Source organism: Triturus cristatus, chromosome 2_2, assembly GCF_964204655.1.
Source record: "Triturus cristatus chromosome 2_2, aTriCri1.1, whole genome shotgun sequence".
NCBI lineage: Eukaryota > Metazoa > Chordata > Amphibia > Caudata > Salamandridae > Triturus > Triturus cristatus.
Window position 1 is genome coordinate 559078341 of NC_140582.1, and position 19794 is coordinate 559098134.

Here is a 19794-nt window from a genome sequence, read left to right on the forward strand (position 1 = left end):
AGCGATTGTGGCCAGGGGGCTAACATAGATATTGAAGAGGAACGGGCTAAGTATGGATCCCTGTGGCACTCCATGCGGGGAATCATGGGCCTTCGAACTAGCGGAAGAGGAAAAGACCTGAAAAGTCCTGTCAGACAGAAAACTAGACAGCCACTTGAGTGCTGATCCGACAATGCCCCGAGAATGTAAAGGTTGTAAAAGGGCAGTATGAGACACAGTGTCGAAAGCAGCACTCAAGTCAAGCTGTATGAGTGCCATAGTTTCTCCCATGTCCAAACGTTTACGGAGAATTTCTGTGATGCCCAAGAGTATGGATTCTGTAGAGAAGCCAGCTCTAAATCATGATTGTGATGTATGAAGGATTTCTTGGGAGTCCACAAACTGCGCCAGCTGCTTAGTAGCACGCTTTTCTAAGATTTTAGAAAAGGCAGGGAGTAAGGAAATAGGGCGGAAATTAGAAAGTTACGCGGGATCAGCATTCACTTTTTACAGCAGGGGTAGAACCATGGCAAGGCGAACTCGGAAGCTGTCGAGACGTGGGACAGTAGTGAGGACTTAACATGGTCCTAAGAGGTATTAACTTCTTACTTCAGAATTGATTGGAATGTACAAACTAAGAATGATGGTGATTAGACATCTGACCATATATTGCGCTTTTTTTTAGAATCCTAATGAAGCGATTGTTACAAAGACAGATGTCCCACAAAAATCCAACTGATTATACCAAAGAAATTATTACTTATTCTGAAAGCCTTGAGGAAGCCGTGCCGGGCGAAACACGCATTGGCTGCTGTGTGCATTTGGAATAAAGATTGTTTACTGAAATCGTAACGTGGATTTGGATCACTTTGTGGAGTTTTCTGTGTCATATAGTACACATTCTGAATGGACAGTACAACTATGTATATGTTGCATTTATAATGATAGAACTGTTCAAGTAACTTCTACAGTGACTTTACTCTGGTGTGCTACAGTGCTTATGAAGTGGATTCGGATTTGAACTACTTTGTAGATCCAAAAGTATAATACTCCAGGTGGATAAGTATTTGGCCCCATTCTAGCACCCAATACTAAATGATTGGATAGTGACACATTGCAATTCACATGATTTTTGTACGTATGGTGATGTGCAGATCGAGATAGCATATCCACCCTTTCGCTTTTTGTAAACGTAGAACCATGGCATGTTTCCACGCCGCTGGTACTATTGTTTCACATAGCGATGTATTAAGCAGTTCCATAATGACATTAAGTAGCGGTAATTCCAATTTTTGAAGAATGGGAATGGAGAGTGGGTCCCTGGGAGAGCCATATTTAAGGCTGGATAGGATGCGACTAAAACATGGTGTATCTAGAGGCAGCCAGTTATCCAACGCCTTACCAGGGGTTGCAATGGTGGCCTGTGTCATAGAAGGAGATGTGCAGCCCGATGTAGGTGCATTGCGCATTAAGTGCAACTCAGCATTAGTTGTCATGATATTAAATTCTGTATAGATCTTTTCAATTTTATTAATGAAGAACTCAGCCAGGTCTTCACATTGCGCTGTATTTAATTCAGGTGGCGTGGGTTGGTAAGATGCGCCTGACAACTCTTTCACAACTTTAAATAGGACTTTAGGATTGTTATGAGCCAATATGATGTTGTTATTTGCATGCTCAGCACGAGCAACTTTACATAGTTCGTGGTAATCCTTGTTTGCCAGTTTGTAAGTAAGTTTTGATTCCGGCGCATATTCCTTCCTCCACCGTCTCTCCAAAGCTTTACATTTGGTTTTTACTATTTTTAATTTATCAGAAAACCAGGGGGCAGGAGGACGATGATTGTTCATTTTTTTGTTAGACATAGGTAGACATGCATTAATAGATGACAACAACCAAGCTTGAATAGTGTCCGCATCTGCTATATTTGTTGGGGAGGTGGCAGGAATGTTGTTTAGGAGATGTTGATTAAAGCGATCGGCATCTAGGTTCTTCCAGTTTCTAAACCCTACTTTGGAAGATAAGTTAGAGGAGTTTTTGCATTGCATTTCCAATTTTACCCTACAATCAACCAAAAAGTGATCCGACCAGATAATGGGAAGGGCTGCCAGGCAGATGATGCTAGCTAAATTAGAAAAAATGGGGTCTAGCAAATTTCCAGCCTTATGAGTGGGACCTGAGTTATGAAGTGGAACATTCATGGCTGCTAAATCAACAGTCAAAGCGGAGCTGATAATGCATGTAGGCTCATTAAAATGAATGTTTAAGTCTCCTAAAATAGTAAAGTTCGTAGCTTCCATTAAAAGAGGGGCAATAAGTTCTGGGAGTGTTGATGCCCATGCTCCAGCAGGACCCGGCGGTCGATAAATCAGGATCCCAGAGAATTTAAATTGAGATGTAAACAAAAGTTTAAAAGAACTGGCTTCACAGCCTATGAAGGGTAGGTCATCCCATTTACAAGTTTAAGTGTTTTTAAAAATAAGTGCAATTCCCCCTCCAGCTGTATCTATACGGACCTTTCTGATGATTGTATAGTTAGGAGGTAGGGCGATTGCAACATCTGGTCCTGAACTCTCATTAAGCCATGTTTCCGTAAAGGAAAATGGCATCAGGCTGTATATTCAATAAGAGGTCATGCTTATCTTCCTTATGTTTGGGAAGTGACCTGCAAGTGTCCTCCTGGCATTGTGTCAATGTCAGGATGTGGTGTGTAGGCCGCTAATACTGGCCATGTTGCTCCTTCTCTTCCGAGCGGACCAAGCCTTGCTCTATTTCTTGCATGGGGGAGGGCACCTTCAAACCTGTATAAATGCTCCTGGTAAGTGAGCAGAATTTCAGTGTCCTCGTATAGACAATATTCCATTGGTATTTAATCTTCCAAGTAGTAATGAAATGTTTTTGATCGTGCATTTGCCTCTGAGAATCTAATCAATGAATAGAATACCTCTGTTCTACATGATTTGTGTGCCTCAATCACAAAGATTACTTGCCCACCCCTATATGTTAAATCGTATGCTGCTAGTTTTAGGGTGATGGCAGTTCTAACATTTTCTGAAATGTGTATTGCATCTGCATCTTCTTCTTCTCCTGAGAGGTTTAATGCAACTACAAGATCTTCCTGTACAGTCATTGTTTCAGTAAGAAGAGCCTTTCAAGGGAACTCTGATAAGGTTTTAAGCACAATAGGAACAATGTGTCCCTCAAACTTGATTAACCAACAGCCAATACATAGAATTTTGCCTACTCAGCTGTGACGGAGTTTATACCCTCCCACTTTCTGTCTCCTGTTGTAAAGGAGTGAAATCCCTCAGGCGTTGGCGTATTGCCACTGATGCTGCCTCCCCTTTAATGTTTGCTAATATTATAGCTGATACCTGGGTGAAGTAATTTAATAACTTCATCCCTAAGTTCAGAGCAGGTTCTGCTCCATTCTCGTTCTGTATCTGTCTCAATATGTCAGGTATTACTGCTGATGAAGGGATACCATGAGTCCTGGTATATATTACTGTGAAGACTGTACCCCAAGAAGTACAATCCTCTATCAGGGGAGCTATCTCCATTGGCAAGCAAATTGTTAGCATTCTATGCTTTTCATGCGGACCAGTGTGTGGTAAAACAGCCTCTAGCTGTGTTATTTTTTGAGCTATCCAAAAAGGCATTTGCTCACGTTTAGTGGGCATTGTACCCATTACAGCTGTGACGGAGTTTATACCCTCCCACTCCGGACGTCTCTGGGGAAATGTGAGTAAGGGTCTCTGAGAATAGCCCAACAGAACTACTCAGATTTGACTGTTAAATAAGTACCCAACCAATGATGGTGGTGCCATGTTGTATAGTTCCTATAAAACCTGTACAGGATCTGCACGTTTAGAAAACATACACTGTAGGATTGGTGTCAGACTGATTGTAGACACCCCCACCGGGTATGTTGGCATGTGCACCAGTTAGCTCACAGTGCCACTAGAAACTCCTCTTATCAAGAAGAGAATAGTTCTTAGCAACTATCGAACATGACAACCCTGATACCTCAGGACCGTGGAAACAGTGTACTAATTTTGGTTCAGTCACTCATGCTCACTCAGTCTCAGAGAGATACACAGAATAAATGGTAGGGACGTTTTCAATCAGTATTTATTGAGCAGTCATTGTTCTAGTGTAAAATAGGTGTGCTGAAACAATCATTAGACAGTAACAGATATAGATGATTAGAAGCACTAGAAAAGTAAAAGGATGGTAGAGTTCTACCATCTTGCTATAACCATGAATACAGGCAAGTATATAAAATACAAGACAATTAAATGCGTACTCCTGCGCTGCTACCCTAATTAGATGTACCGAAGTGTACCTAGTATGTATGTAGGTGTTAAGCCAAGAATTCCTCTAGGATATGGTGAACCCCATTACCTGAAGTAAGAAACTGTGGGACCCCATCCTGGTCTGGTGTTGGACACTCTGCAAGGGATGTCAGACCACTGCGAGCTGGAGTGTCTGCATGCAGGGGCTTCAGCGTCTTGCATCATTGTGTTGGTATGGAAGTCCAGATCTCATCTTCCTGTCTTAGCAAGATGTGATGTTTATATAGCCAAAGGTCTCCCCGGGGCTTCTACTTTGCTGTGCCAGTGTCAGACTCAGGATGACATCAGTATTGAACTTTATACATAGTTATTATGCAGGAAATGAGAGTCCTGCCGAGTTTCAAAGAATCCTCATGCTTAATGTATGAGGCTGCTACTAGGGAAATCCCGCGTTCTGTGTGCAGTGTTGTATCTAGTTAAAGATCAGTTCCCAAGAACCGTTATGTGTGTAATGTAGTGGAGAATATAGGTGATGTTACCTGAGCATATATTGGGGTACTTGTATGGAATATAGCACCCGCTTGGTTTTGTCATTGCAGGACTAAATCTTTTATGCTGAAAGGTTTACACTTGATATGCACAATATACTGTACTCTGATATGACCTGCAAATCCTGATGCTGCTTCCTCTGTTTCTGTATTCGAAAAAATGCAATAAAAAAATTTAAAGTAAAAGAGAGTTACAAAAAAAGAAAAGAAATGGCTGTGATTGATCTACATTTTGAAACAATTGTCAACACCCTCATATTTTCTTGAAGGTGAGGTGAACAAATTTCTCTTACTGGGAATAGACATTCTAAATAAATACATGAAGGTGCATTTGTCATATTGTCCACCTAAGATTATACAGTGTGCTTGGATTTGGTAATCTACACTATTCAAAGATGTCTCTGAGAAGGATATGGCTTTTTGTCAATCTCTAAAATGTGTTCCTTTGCCCTCATGGGATTTTGGAGTAGGGCACGCAGCAATACATCTTTCTGTGCTGCCCTACACCAAAATGAAAGGGCATGAATGTACCATATTTATGCTATACGGTGCACTCCTGTCCTTTCTCTCTGTGCTGGCACCATTTCGGTAGCCTAGCATCAACTTAGGCACCCTTGCACCATGATACAATGGTGCCTTCTCTGTTGCATGCAGGGTTGTTTTTGTGCAGAGAGAAACACCTTCCTACACAAAAACAGTCCAGAAAGATGAACAAACTAGAAGAAATAAACATATTTCTCCTCATTATACCTCACCTTGGGAGGCGTACCGATCTAGTGCTTCCCCATGTTTACATGATTTTGTAAATCAGGAACAGCATCAAAATCCATGGGTGTTGCGTGGGAAAACCCACACAACACCCGTGGAATGCCTTCGCACTGCATTGCCTTACTCAGGATGTATGAAGCCACGCAGAGTGACTGTGTGGCTTAATAAATCGGATTGAGAGCCCTGCGTCACGCATGTACCACTTTACATGGCACAAAAGTCCTCTAGTGACTTCCTTGTCCTCCCTGGCATGTAAATTCTACCAGCATGCCTAACAAAGTACAAATCCGGCATGGATTCCTCCATTCACCAATGGAGCCGTTGTAGTAGTAACAATATCAAATATCAAATTCTACCCTCTTCTACTTTCCAAACCCAAAGTTTCAAATTATGGAGATGCTTCTTTATGGTTCAGTTTCTGTTTTAAATGAGAATCCCCTTTCGCATCCCATATTCGCTTAGTGCTCCATGTAACTGCACTATGTTGTGATCAAAACTGCACATGTATACATAGTTGTCTGTCTGTTCAACAGTGTTTACTTATGCTCACTGCTTGTCACTGTGGTCTGTGCTGTCACTAAATGATCCTGTGGTGACTGGTGACCCTAAACACAATTAACAAAAAAACACATAAGTGCAAATGCTAATTACTGGAGTAAGTATTACCTTCTGTTATAGCAGGTGAGAGAAGCAAGCACATTTTCAAAACCAATAGGTCTGACATTGGCCAGCAGCCTTCTAGCAATTGTTATTTTGTTGTGGTTCTTGCAAAACTATAATAATTTTCTACAGGCAAAAAAAGATTTTAGGGTCTTAAAACAAACAATACCATAGTACTCCCTGACAATGAAGGGAACTACTGAAAAGTCATTAAGTCTGGTATTGGCTACAAGCCTCTTGTCTTTCAGAAAAGCAAACAAACAAGCACGCCAACAAAGAAAGAAACAAAGAAAGAAAAAGAGAGAAGGAAGAAAAGAAGAAACAAGAGGGAAAAAAGAGATAAGGAAAGCAAATAAAAGAAATAGGGATGGAAAGAAGAAAGAAAAAAAGAAAGAAAGAAAAAATGTAAGAGAGAAGGAGAAAGAAAGGAAGAGGGAAGGAAAGAGAAAGAAAGCAACAGAGAAGGGAAGTAAGCATAAAAGAAGTCAAGTATGAAAAACAACAAGAGAAAGAAAGAGGGAAAGAAAGAACAATAATAAAGGAAAGAAAAAAAGAGAGGAGGAAAGTAGGAACAAAACAAGGATACAAAGAAAGAAGAAAAGCAGAAAGACAGAAGAAAAGTAGAAAGAAAGAAAGAAAAAAACCAAAGAACAAAGAAAGAAAGAAAGAAGGAAAGAAAGGATGAATGAGAGGAAGAGAGAAGTAAAGAAAGAAAAAAGAAGGAAAAAGGCACGTATGAAAGAAGGCATGAATAAAAGAAAAAGAAAGAAGGCGAGAGAAAGGAAGAAGAAAAGAAAGAAATAAGGAATTTAAGAAATTAGGAATGAAAGAAGGAAAAATGTAAAAAGAAGATAACTGAATACAGACGATTTTCATACAGTCACAATCTGGTATGCTGTGAAATAGTAGCAGTTAGAAAAGCAAAACACCACAAAAGGAATGTACAGCAGCATTGGCAGGAGATGGAATCTAATCTGTCCATACTAAAATGTGCATCAGGAGTGTCCTGCTATTACTTCAGGCTGTGAACATAAAGGCAGCACACAAATTATAAAGTAGAAAATAAATCAATGGAACCAGCCTGTGTGTGGGTGTGCTCTTTGTGAGAGAGAAAAATGCAATCAAAGTGAAGTTAACCAGTAGCTTTAGTAGGCTGACCCACTGCTCCATGTTGTGTGCTATACTGGGCAAAAGCAACAACAGATCAATGGATGAAGAGAGGTAGCTGAAAGCCCTTATATGTAAGTATGTGCATATTTTAGTAAAATCAAAAGGTCTTGGTTAACACCAGACCAGAAAATGACTTATGTCTCACTTGCAAAAGGGACAACCCTTCCTGAACTGCATGGCCACATCCTCACTAAATGGGAACACCAGAAACCCCAGATGCTTTACAGACTATTTTGGCCTCCTCAGTGAGGTTCAGCAACACCCTCAATGGCATACCTATCAGAGGACCCACGGCAAGAAGGACGGCTCATATTTTCTATGAACCATTTCCAATCCCTAATTCTCATCTCATTGGTGCCATTAAGGAGATAGGCTATTAGCTTGAAAATCAGTCATGGCCTAAAATGAGATTGAGAGTCCACCATGTACAGGTCAGCCCTGTAAGCTACTCTAGGTGTGACTTCCTTTTAAAGGCAAAATAAGAAATCCCAGACATTCTTCTGCAGATGTGTACCTAGTTCTAAAATGACACTGCAATTGCTGTTGAGAAACCTCTGGCTGCCTGGGCCTGTGTTACGTTTCCAGTGCACTGTTCATGTTTGCACCAGGGTGCACCTTTAAACAGAAGGGATTAGGCAGAAACATGGACAGTGTGTCTGATTGCCCTCAGGGAAGCCGTAAACTCTGGTACTGTCCTATGGGCAGCGCATTCAGTAAAATATGGAGTGGCTGCTTTAATCAGCAATTCGGTGTTTCATTGTGCAGGTAGCACCAGCCTGCACTTTAGTGAGGGTACCGAGCGAGAACCCCCTACAGGTGGGTGGATTGACTGATAGGACCCCCCTGCAAAGGAATGTCTGAGAGATTCATGGGAACCACTTTATCCCCTCCTAAAACCTGCCCTATTGGAAATCACTGTCAATTCGCCTCCTTACAGCTTCTTTGCTTAATATGGCACAGACACAGTGGTAAAGAGATTCCCTCATTTTCCCCCATGCAAATTAGTGAATGCCTTCTCGATACAGCGCTAGCGCTACATGTGCACGAGCACTATCAACATTACAGAAGAGGCCACACTAGCCTCTGTGGCCCCTGTGTAATACCAAAGTGTCATGGGGGCACACAAAGTGGGCACACAAAGTGGACACACATGCACGTTGCGCCCCAGGACACTTTGTGAAATACAGCCCCGGCGTACAATTTTAGGCAACTGTTTGCGTGTGTTTGTGTGTGCGTTCACAGTGTGTGTGTGCGCTTGCACATGTGTTTGTAAACTTTAATCTTCAAGTCTCAATAAACAATGATAATGCAGAATTTTAGAAAAATCCTCACACATCCATGAAGCAACACAGAAAGTATTTGATTTAATGTGATCTAGGGATGAAAGCTTTTCGCAATCTTCCTTTTTTCATCGTGAGACACAGCTTTTTTAATGCACGTTCACAATCAGCGAATAGTCTCCTTTTACTGGCACTTGCTAATGTATTTTCTGCAGACACTCATGAACTGTATATTACTGGGTCAAATATTATTTCAAGATAAGGTACAGTTTCCAAACAACATCGTAATTAGCCCCTAACTTTGGAATATGTCATCAACAGCCAATTTGCCTTTGATTAAAAAAAATTATCACACTAGCCTAGGTCACCATCACACAAGTAGCCAACCACTGCAATATCCTAATAGAAAGCCCCTATTACCAAAGAAATAAAGATAAACGTACTCCTCTAAAGGACTACTTCGAGGACAAATGGGTTGGCAGACTGCACAGGTCACACTAGGCAGAACTCAACCTACAATATACAAATTGCTAGAAGCCTTGCAAAAAACACCAAAGCTAACAAGACCTTAGAACAGAACAATCAGGCACTGAAATTGACACTAAACTAAATAAACAAACTAAAAAAATGTATGAGATGCTGTAAAGCACAGTAAAAATATTTATAAATACCAAAAGACTAGACTACTGTGGGGCCGATTCTGATTCCGGCCGCAAAACGAACCGACCGACACGGACCCGGACCGGATACCGACTGACACGGACCAGCGCCGTATGACCCGTGCAGTACGATGCAACGCGTGTGAATTACAATCGACACGTACGGAATACAAGCCGTATGACCGAGCCGTAGGGAAAATAGTGAACCGGCAGGAAAACCAACACGATTTTCACCGACCGACACGAACCCAGAATGAACCCGACCGACCCATACCCGTGATTAGTGCACAGTACGATGCAATGCGTGGAAACTCAGACCGACTCACACAGAAAACCGGGCCCACAAGCAATAGAGACCTTCGCAACCGACGCGTATGAAACACTGAAGATAGGCAGCGTGAACGAGGCGGAGAAGCCCGCACGAGACAACATCAGCATCCGTATCCGTCCGATGAACGTCTCCTTCATGCCTACAAAACCCAAAGGAAAAAGGACAAAAAAAGGAGCAAACAAGCAATGACAAAGCCAATAAATTTCAAATAAAAAAAACCTGGGACAAAGACCCACCCACAACTCCAAATATATAAAGGACTACAATCACTACCATCATCCCTTGCAAACAGGAGACATAGCCAGCAGCAAACACCATTACACAGCAACCACAGACACACTCACAACTCACCCATCACACAACTCACACACCATCAGCACCTCATCCAACATCACACACACATACAGCCAGCAAAACCAACACCAACCCACCCTCACTTGCACCCTCACACATACATCCCTCACCACCACCACCCATCACCATGCCCCCAAAGAAGAATCCAAAGTTCACAGATAGTGAGTTAGAAGTGCTGGTAGACGAGATCATCAGAGTAGAGCTACATTTGTATGGTACATTGGTCCAAAGGACCCCCATGTCACAGAAAACGAAGATGTGGGCGAGGATTGTGGACAAGGTGAACGCAGCGCACAAAGGACGATATCAAGAACAGGTGGTATGACGTGCGCAGGAGGGTCAAGAAACTCATCGAAAAAGATCATGCCCTGAGTCAGTGCACCGGCGGTGGCCCTCCTGCCAAACCAGTCTACTTCAGGACCTGGAAGGAAAAGGTGCGGGACATCCTACCACCAGAGAGCATCCAGAGGCTAACAGACATACCAAAGCCTGGTGAGTACACAAACAACATACCCAAGATTGTGTGGCAAGGAGACAGTGAAACCATGCACCGCAAGCAGAGCTACAGTAACCAATCGATAATCATCCCAAGATGTGTATGCCAGTCAGACAAACACAATACCTGCCATCTCATAGTGACTTGGAACTGTGTCATGACATGCACCAACCTACAAACAAATAGAACAAGGCAGTGGCACAAAGCTAAATAGACACTGCCAGACAGTTTGCCACCACAAACACACTATCTCACAGTGCAGCTGACTGACAGGAAGGAATTGTGGCAATGCAGGTAAAGTGAGTGTATCCAAAAGCATGATGGGGTTCGTAGTCACAGATAATGCTCCCCCTCAAAATTGGCCCATCAAGACCTCTCTGAAACATGCCCATATCACAGGGAGTGGAAAATGACTGACAAGATGGCTGACACTGGGTCCTGCTGTAGGGAGCACAAGGCCCTGCTATTGCATGTGCGCAAATCAGAAGCAGGACACCACTGACTGACATCCTGAAAGACAACTTGCACGCCCTCCAATGGAAGCACGTTTCATGGTGGGATGTCTGGCCGGGTGGGAAGGAGGCCTGACAGCTCTGACCATACTTACCAGCATGTGGAGACACCCCCCTCAACACAAACTCCACACAACTCACCGGGTAGAATGCATTGACCCACACGTCTGTGAAACATCATCAAAAGACACCCCGTACTGGGTGCAGCTGTGTGAAGCACAGGGGCTCTCTTTGGACTTGTAGCCAAACAAACACCAGGATTTCACAGTCAGCCATCTTGCCATTGCTGTCACACCCCCTCACAGGAAATCATAGTCAAGAGTGAGGAAGTATGGGCATGCTGGGAATGGGGGTGTAGCCAAGAGCATGATGGGAGTCGCAGTCACAGACAATCTACACCCACCCACATGGCCCAGCAAGCATACACTGAACCATGCTCGCCTCACAGGGAGTGGGAAGGGGCTGACAAGATGTCTGACACTGGGCTCTGTTGTGGGGAGCACAAGGCCCTGCTGGGAACTGGACAACAGCAATCTCAAACTCTGTCCGTGATAAGCTGGAAAAAAGCAGTGTACAGGCAGGCATCTGTTCGTACAGTAGAAAATGTCATGTTTGTGAACCATTGATGCCTGTAGAAACATAACTCACATTGTGTGTCTCTTCCAAACACAGGTGGTGCTGGGGACCCAGCGCCAAATGAAGAGGATTCCCACGCCCAGACTCTGGTGGACACTGAGCTCTCTGGTTTGACTCTGTCTCTGTCCTCTTCGGATGACGGCGACCAACCTGGCCCATCCGGTGTGAGTCATCATGCAACACCAGCAGCATCAACATCTGCTCCCCCTGTACCCACGCCTCTAGCATCTAGACACTGACAGGGCACCCCCGCCATCACGGACAGACCAAGGCCACTGAACACCCAGAGCACAGGGACAAGGGACCCCCCGGAAGCTACAGCAAACACCAACATCAACACCACCCAAGGGGTCCCAGTGTCACCTGTGCGTCCCGCTGCTGGTCCTGCCCCTGTGGATAGGGGTGCTGGGTGGGGTGGGAGGCAGAGGGCGCACCTTGCAGAGGGGTCTGGACTGCATGATGACCCCCAACTGGCACGCATCATAGATGCGTACCAGGATAGCACTGGAGGATTTGGCCAGGTAGTGGGGATCCTTAAGGACATGCAACAGGGGCAGGCTCCCCACTATGCCCGCATGGAGGCCAAGTGACATACTCCAATGCCTCTGCCAGATCAACACAAACCTGTCAACACCTCCCTGTGTGGCCACAACATCTGTTGCAACACCATCTGCCAGCGCCACAGGGAGGGAGGAGGACTCTGGCGGAGAGTCCCCTGCACCGCAGAGGCCTGCACCTGAGGATCCCCCCCCAGGAAGAAGAGGGGTCGTCCGAAAAAGGACATTTAAGAAGCAGATATCCCAGCACATCCGCCAGGGCCTCTAAACCTGTTCTGGACAATGTTCTTTGTGCGCAACCCGTTCACCTTGTCCAATCGCACACAACTTGCCCACATGACATGGAGGGTTCATGTTGGGTCAATGTAGCAGATGACTGTGGACTTCACTCTGGACATTTCATCTACCAGCACTTCCAACTCTAATGTGAACTTTGGATTCCAAAACCAATGCACAACACCCACCATCCTCTGCACTTTCCTCACACATGTTCAAAAATAAACTCACCAGTACACCATACTTGCCTCTGTTGTGATTCCAAATTGTCATGTGTCATGGAGATGTCGATCTGCTACACAACACAGTGCATGCCAAATACTGCAACAATGTGACCAACGTCAGGTGAGTCATGGTGACGTGACACATGTGAGGGAGACACACCACTATGGCAACACAACACATACTCACCATGGCCATGTTACTCATCACACACAATGATGGTGACCTGAAACACATAGGTATGCACAACCACAACACCTATCCACAGTCAGTGGTAACAAGTCTACATGTGAGGTAAGCAAATGTCACTCAGATGTGGGAAGACAGACAACGCACCTAACCAAGCATAGGACAGGTTCATTACACATCAGCAACATGTTTATTCCACAATAGTTGCAAGGCAATTGTACATTACGGTGGACAAACGGTCACAGAGTGTCTGAGAACTGCAGTCCAGGGGTGTGTGGCACATCACTTGATGTCAATTGACTACTCCCACACTGGTGTCGAATTCAGGGTGTTGGGGGTCAGTGTTGAACAAACAACAGGCAAATTACCCTGTGAAGGACAGACACAAGACACAGTCAATAGCACAGCAAAACAGGAGAGAAATACAATACACATGCACAAAACATGTCACAAGAAACCTACACAAAAACAAGTTAGCATCACTACCCTATTGTGGAGTACACACTACCTGAATGGACACATCACTGCACGCATCCAGTCAAGTGGCACACAGACACACTCAGACAGCAACAGAGCTGCCACAACACATTCCAGGCTAACTCCATATATTGACATAACAACCCTGGAAACTCACATTCAGGTGAAGAAGTTGTTGATGAGCTGTGAGCAGACTTCACCCTCATCCTCATCATCACTGGCATCTTGGCCCAGGCCAGGATCCTACACAGGTGCCGGAGGTTGGTCATCGTCATCCTGGATGAGAGCACCTTCTTCCGCACTGCCATGTTGTGTAGCATGCAGCATTCAACGATTATTTTGCACACCTTTGCAGGTTCATATGGGAGGGCCCCTCCGTTCTTGTCCAGGCAGCGAAAGCGGCTTTTCAGGAGGCCGAATTTCCGCTCAATCACCCTCCTGCTCCGACCATGTGCCTCATTGTAGCGCATCTCGGCTGGTGTCACAGGGTTCCTGAGGGGTGTCATCAACCACGGCATGTTGAGGTATCCGGAGCCACTCACACAAACAAAAATGAACAAGTAGCTGAGTTTTGTAGGAGTGCGGAATACAACATTGACAATTCACACAATGATAAACAGTCTGTACACACCAACAAGCCAGGCATGCTGAGCTGGCATCTGTGACATCAGCTTTGCAATGCGACTACTCCTCATTATGTAGGCATCGTGCGCAGAAACAGGGAAACGTGCACACACATGTGTGATAGACATGTCTGCAAGACATACCACCAGAGCATTGATCGAGTGGAAATGTTTCCTGTTCCGGTATGCCTGCTCATGTGCCTGTGGTGGTATCAGGGCCACATGTGTCCCATCAATAGATCCGATGACGTTCGGCATCCTCCCCTGTGTATAAAAGGCATCCTTTATTTCAGGGAGTTAGCTGGGCTCGGGAACTTGATGTACAGGTCTAGGAAATGCAACATCCCCTCCAAGACATTGCGCAGCACCCGACTAAACATAGTTTGCGACATACCACCAGCAGTAGCCACAGTGTACTGGAAGGTACCAGTAGCAAAGAAGTGCAGGGCTGCCATCACCTTCACCTCTGGGGTCAGTGCTGTAGGGTTTGTCCGGCCAGGTAGCAGATGTGGCGCCAACTGCTCCGCCAACTCCTCAATCAGTGGCCTGGTGAAGCGGTACCGTTGGATGCAGTCGCGTTCCTGCATGGTTGCAAGGTCTGGGAACGGTCGATGGACAGCTGGTGCCCTGCAGAACAGAGATGAACAAAGGAAGATTGTCGGTTCATCCACCCATGTGGCCATGACCAGGCTCAATATCACATGATAGATCATGACATTACACAATGTACTGAGGTGTGTGCTGTTGGGCATGGACACATATGTCACTTACATGACCATTACCTCACATCTCAATTCCACATGTCCACATGAGTCCCATGTAGTGCAATGGCCAATCATCTGGCTGTGTCACCCGACCTATGTACTGCTGTGACGTTCCAAACACTCACCACAGTGACAAGTGAGGCCTGATGTCTCCCAGGCATCACAGATCTTTGCCATGCAGAAACCCAGAGACTCTGTATTGCCACATCGACACTGGCATGGGCATAGCGTATCACGTTCACACCACAAGGCAAGCGTGAGTCCCACAGGTAGTGGCCACTGTTGTCCCTGCAGGCCCTACATGTACGTCTCTTAGACACACACACACCATCAAGGTTGATGCATATACCACATGGATGTGGAGACTGTCACCCATTGGGCACATTTGATCAGACACATCTGAGATACAACATGCAGACTGTGGGTGCACATCAGTATTGTGGCTACAGGTCTCACTGTGACGTACATGCCATCACCCCCAGGACTCAGGGTGTATGTGACATGGCCCAAACATATCCAATATGAAACTGTGTCTGTGACTCATGCCCATTACTGTATATTTGCACATCACAGTGGTAATGTGCACGACACACAAAGGATTCTGCCCCCATGTACACGTGCACAGCCTGGGAGTGGCTGCATGTTGGACTTGGCCCTTCTGGCAGGTTCACCCCTGAACTTTTTTGATTTTTACTGGTGACTTGGTGTGGTGATTGTTTGGTTTCTGCGCACTTTCCCTGTGTCCCAGGGTAAAGTGCGTGCGTGCTCTGAGTGCATGTGGTGAGATAGGCCTGCCCTCCCATAGGAATGCATAGGGAATGTATGTGTCCCTAGTAGTTCCTGATGCGTGGGGTGTGCAGGCCCGAGTTTGGTATGTGCGGACTCGTGGGAGTGAATGCTGCGCGATGATGTGTGCGGCGTGTATGTACCTAGTGTGGAAGTGCCACTTCTAGAAGTGGGCACTTCTGTGTGCAGTATGTCTGTCGCGTGATTGGCTGGTCATGTCATGTGACGGGCTAGGGATTCCCCAGTGTCAGGATGAGTCACCCAGTGGTGAATGGGGAGATCAGCAGCTAGATGGGTGGGAGGAGTCCACCTGGGTCCTGAATAGGACAGGGTTTTCCAAACACAATGCTGGCCCCGCCCCCTGTGGTGCGACTGACGACCCTAGCCCTCCCAGTGAATAGAGTGAGGGGCTGAGCACATCAAGGGTGCTCCCCAACCAGCTGCGACTGGTTTTCCCCCTCACCCTGAACCCAGAACAAAGGGTTGGCCTGTATAAAAATGGGGCTGTGTCCCCACAGAAACTGTTCTCTGCCAGGATCTTACCTGAGGGGGGCTGCTGCTGCTGCTGGACCAGAGGACCGCCACTTGGATTACCTCCCTGCCTGGAGGCCCAGTGAGCTGGCTCTGGGTCCAGCCTTGCCCCCCTGCTCTTGAAGGACCTTATTGCTGGACTTTGGGCTTATTCTCCCTAGAGCGTCTGGGAGCTTTTATTGGCCTCTAGCGCTGAGAGCGCTCTACTTTTTATCCTTAGCGCTAGGAGCGCTTTAATTCTACAAACCGGTGCCCACCCGGCATTTGCCCCGTGCTTTGGCGATCCTGAAGTCCCCTGGCAGGTGCCCACCCTGCCAGGGACATTGTGGTGGTCGTTGGCGGGTGCCCACCCCGCTTATTTAATTATTTAGTTATCGGGTGCCCACCCCGTTTATTCACCTCAAGTAAGAGGGAGCCTACCCCTCGTTGTCCCCGCTTCACCGCCGCCGGCCCGAGCCACGAACGCGGCGAACCAGGAAGTCAGGCAGCCTCGGAAGGGACAGGGGCGTGGCCTAACACAGGAAGCGGACGGGAGCCTACCCCGTGCTTCCCCGAGAGAAGCGGAACGACGTAGAGATGACCGGGGCTCCCGTGAGCTGAGGGAGCCCCGCGCGGTTGCAGCCAAAGTCCTCAAGTGCCGATGCATCCAGGCGGGAGCCCACCCCGCGCTGGATCCTGACGGGAGGAGTGCGGCCGGAGCGGGAGCGGAGGGGGCGCGAGGCACATTGTCGGTGCCTGCCCCTCCGCGCTACGAAGAGCCTGGAGTCCTCCCTTGGAACCCGGTGAGTGGAGGGGGGCTCTCGTAGTGGTACCAGAGCGGCCCCGTAACTGACAGCGGGCCGCTCCAGCATTCGGGGCCAAAATCTGTTAAGGAGCCCACGAGGCTCCCACATTGCTTTGGGGGCATATTTGTTTAGAGTCTAGAGGACTCCAACGACTGGGCATTGCTATTTAAGAGTCCCCCGAGTGGCGCTCCAACGTTGAGGGCACATCGTTCTAGAGCCCACGAGGCTCCCACGCTGTCTAGGGGGCATGAGTATTTAGAGCGCTAGGCGCTCCAACGTTGAGGACACATCGTTCTAGAGCCCACGAGGCTCCCACGCTGTCTAGGGGGCATTTCATTGTTTTAGAGCCCAGAGAGGCTCCAAGGGCGACAGATTGTTCGAAGGGCCCAGAGGTGCCCAGGCCCCAGTCCCTACAGCTGCCCAGCACTTAGTGGGCAGCTGCCACGTTTAGGTTGTGCCTTGTGCGCCTGGCTTGCGCAGCCTGCATAGTCACTCCCTGATATCGCTGTATATTGGGTATTTCTGCATCCTGAGAGGCCAGTTGGCCTGCGGACAGTTTTTCTGTATTGTGCCCTCACCTAGGGTACCTGTTGATGTTTACATATGTACTTTTGCGCCTGCGCAATGCCCTTATGCTATGTGATTGCTAGCTGTACCTATGCGTAGGGGAAGGTCTTTCCTAGTGTAGGTTGTGCTTTTATGCGTCATGTGCCTTGTGTTTGCACCTGAAATGTTTTTATGCATCATGTGTTTTATTTCCTTACACCTCTAAATGTATTTTATGCATCCTGTGTTTATGTGCTTAGACCCCTACAGGTAGAGTGATACTTAGGCGGTTGTTTTCTCCTTAGTACAGGTGGTGCTAGTAAGGTCCTAGTTCCCTGCGTGATATTCCTAAAGGTGGTTAGGGTTGCGTAGGTGGTACTTTCTGGTTACCAGTAGTTACTGGTTGTGTGCTATATGTTCTATGTTTAGTGCTACAGTGATTGTATGTGCTATGTTCTAAAATATTATTCCTACGTTCTAAGTGCTATTTCTACAAAGTGCTAATTCCTGACAGTGGTCCATGTGGCCCTGTCCCCTGTATATATAATCCCTTGTAAATTCTGCCCGTGCCTGTTGGCACATTGTAAAGTGTGTGTTTTTATCTAATGTGTTGTGTATAATACAAAGGTTATTTTTATAGAATACCTTGTGTGGAGTTTCCTTTGTGGTGGGCCTTGGGTGTTGTTGCTGGGTGCGCGCGCAAACGCTTTACACATCGCCTCAGGGATAAGCCTGACTGCTCGTGCCAAGCTACCAAGGGGGTGAGCAGGGGTTATCTTTGTCGTGTAACTCCCCAGCCCTGACTAGAGTGGTGGTTTCTGTCTGGCTTTGGCGCAAGCCTCAGCCAACCAGAAATCCCATTTCTAACATTGGTGATCAGCGGTGGGATTTGGACTTGTGTTTGCGCTGTACCGCAGCGGCAACTGGCCGCACTACAAAACTCTGCATTTAGATAAATCACATGGTATAGGGATTATTGTTTTAAAATTGTTTTTAATTGTCATTTCTTTGGAAATGTGTTTTTGTGCACTGTGAGTTAGGTGTCCCTAGCTCGGGAGGGTAGATCATCCCCCTTAGTGCATTGTGTTTTCTGGATTCACCAGAGGGTGGGATCCAGTGGTGGCAGCGTAATAGTGTCCTGTACATTTGTCCCCCGCCCTGCGCCCAGAGTTGGTACCTGTGTCACGTGGTGGTCAGGTTGAGGAATCAGGGGTGGTAGAAACTGCCTTACCAGTCCGAGGGGAGGGTTGTGTGTGGATGAGTGGTGAGTGGCACTAGGCAAGTGAGTGTGAGTTCTCTGGGTTAGAGAGCTTGCTGAATCTTTTTGTGAATTGTGTACTCCTGTTAAACTCAGACCCCTAGGTTCCCTGTGTGATCTTTTCTCTAGAACGTCTGCCAGAATGGAGCCTGCTTTTGATCTCAGTGATCTAGTTTATTACGGTATGCAGGAGTTGGAAAGGTTCTGTAGAGAGAGAAACATAGGGGTGAGAGAGTCAGACACGGTGTACGAATTGAGGAACTACATGATTGGATGGCAAGCAGATGAATGGAAACGTGAGCGCAGTGAGGAAGAAAGGGCCCGGGCCTCACACCTGGAGGGTGGTGGGTCTGTGGGGAGCCCTGAAGACTCAGAAGAAGATGACAGTACCTGGACGCCAGTAGAGAGTGAGGACCCCGTAGGTAGGGAGTCCCTTGCTGGGTCCAGCGTAGAAGATAGCGCCTCACCCCTTTCCCTGTCCCCTGAGCGCAGTGGTAGTTTTCTGGATTCCCCAGTGAGGGTGGAGTCCAGGGGGGGCAGCAATATAAAGTGCAGTATAGTGAGTCCCAGTCCCAGTTCCCCGAGTGTGGTACCTTGTTCCCGAGAGGAGGAATGTAGGTTGAAGTTCAGGGGCAGTAAGAAGCTGTCTCACCAGTCTTGGGAGGAGGCTGTGGAGGAATGTCATGATGCCCTGGTGGACTGGTTGGTGTTTAACACGGAGCAGGATTTGGATGGAGTACTAAATATGATTATCAAGGAGCAGATGCTCAGTAGTTGTTCTCCAGGGTTGCGCCAACACCTGTTGAGGTATAACTCTTTTTGTCCATTTGAACTTGCAGAGGAAGCAGACCGCTGGGAAGGGGCCAGAGGTTCTCTAGTGTCATTAGTGAGTGATTCCAACAATAGTGGGTCAGAGATCCTCCAGCCCAGCGTGGTGGAGGAGGCTCAGTGTAGCCCAGCTAGGTCCCAGGATAGCGAGGAGGGTGTAGGGGCTCGCTGCCTGGCTCAGTGGAGCAGGAGTGAGGGGGTGACCGAGGGTCCCCAGACGCCCGAAACCCTGCCTCAGGACTTGGATGGTTTCATGAGGGAACA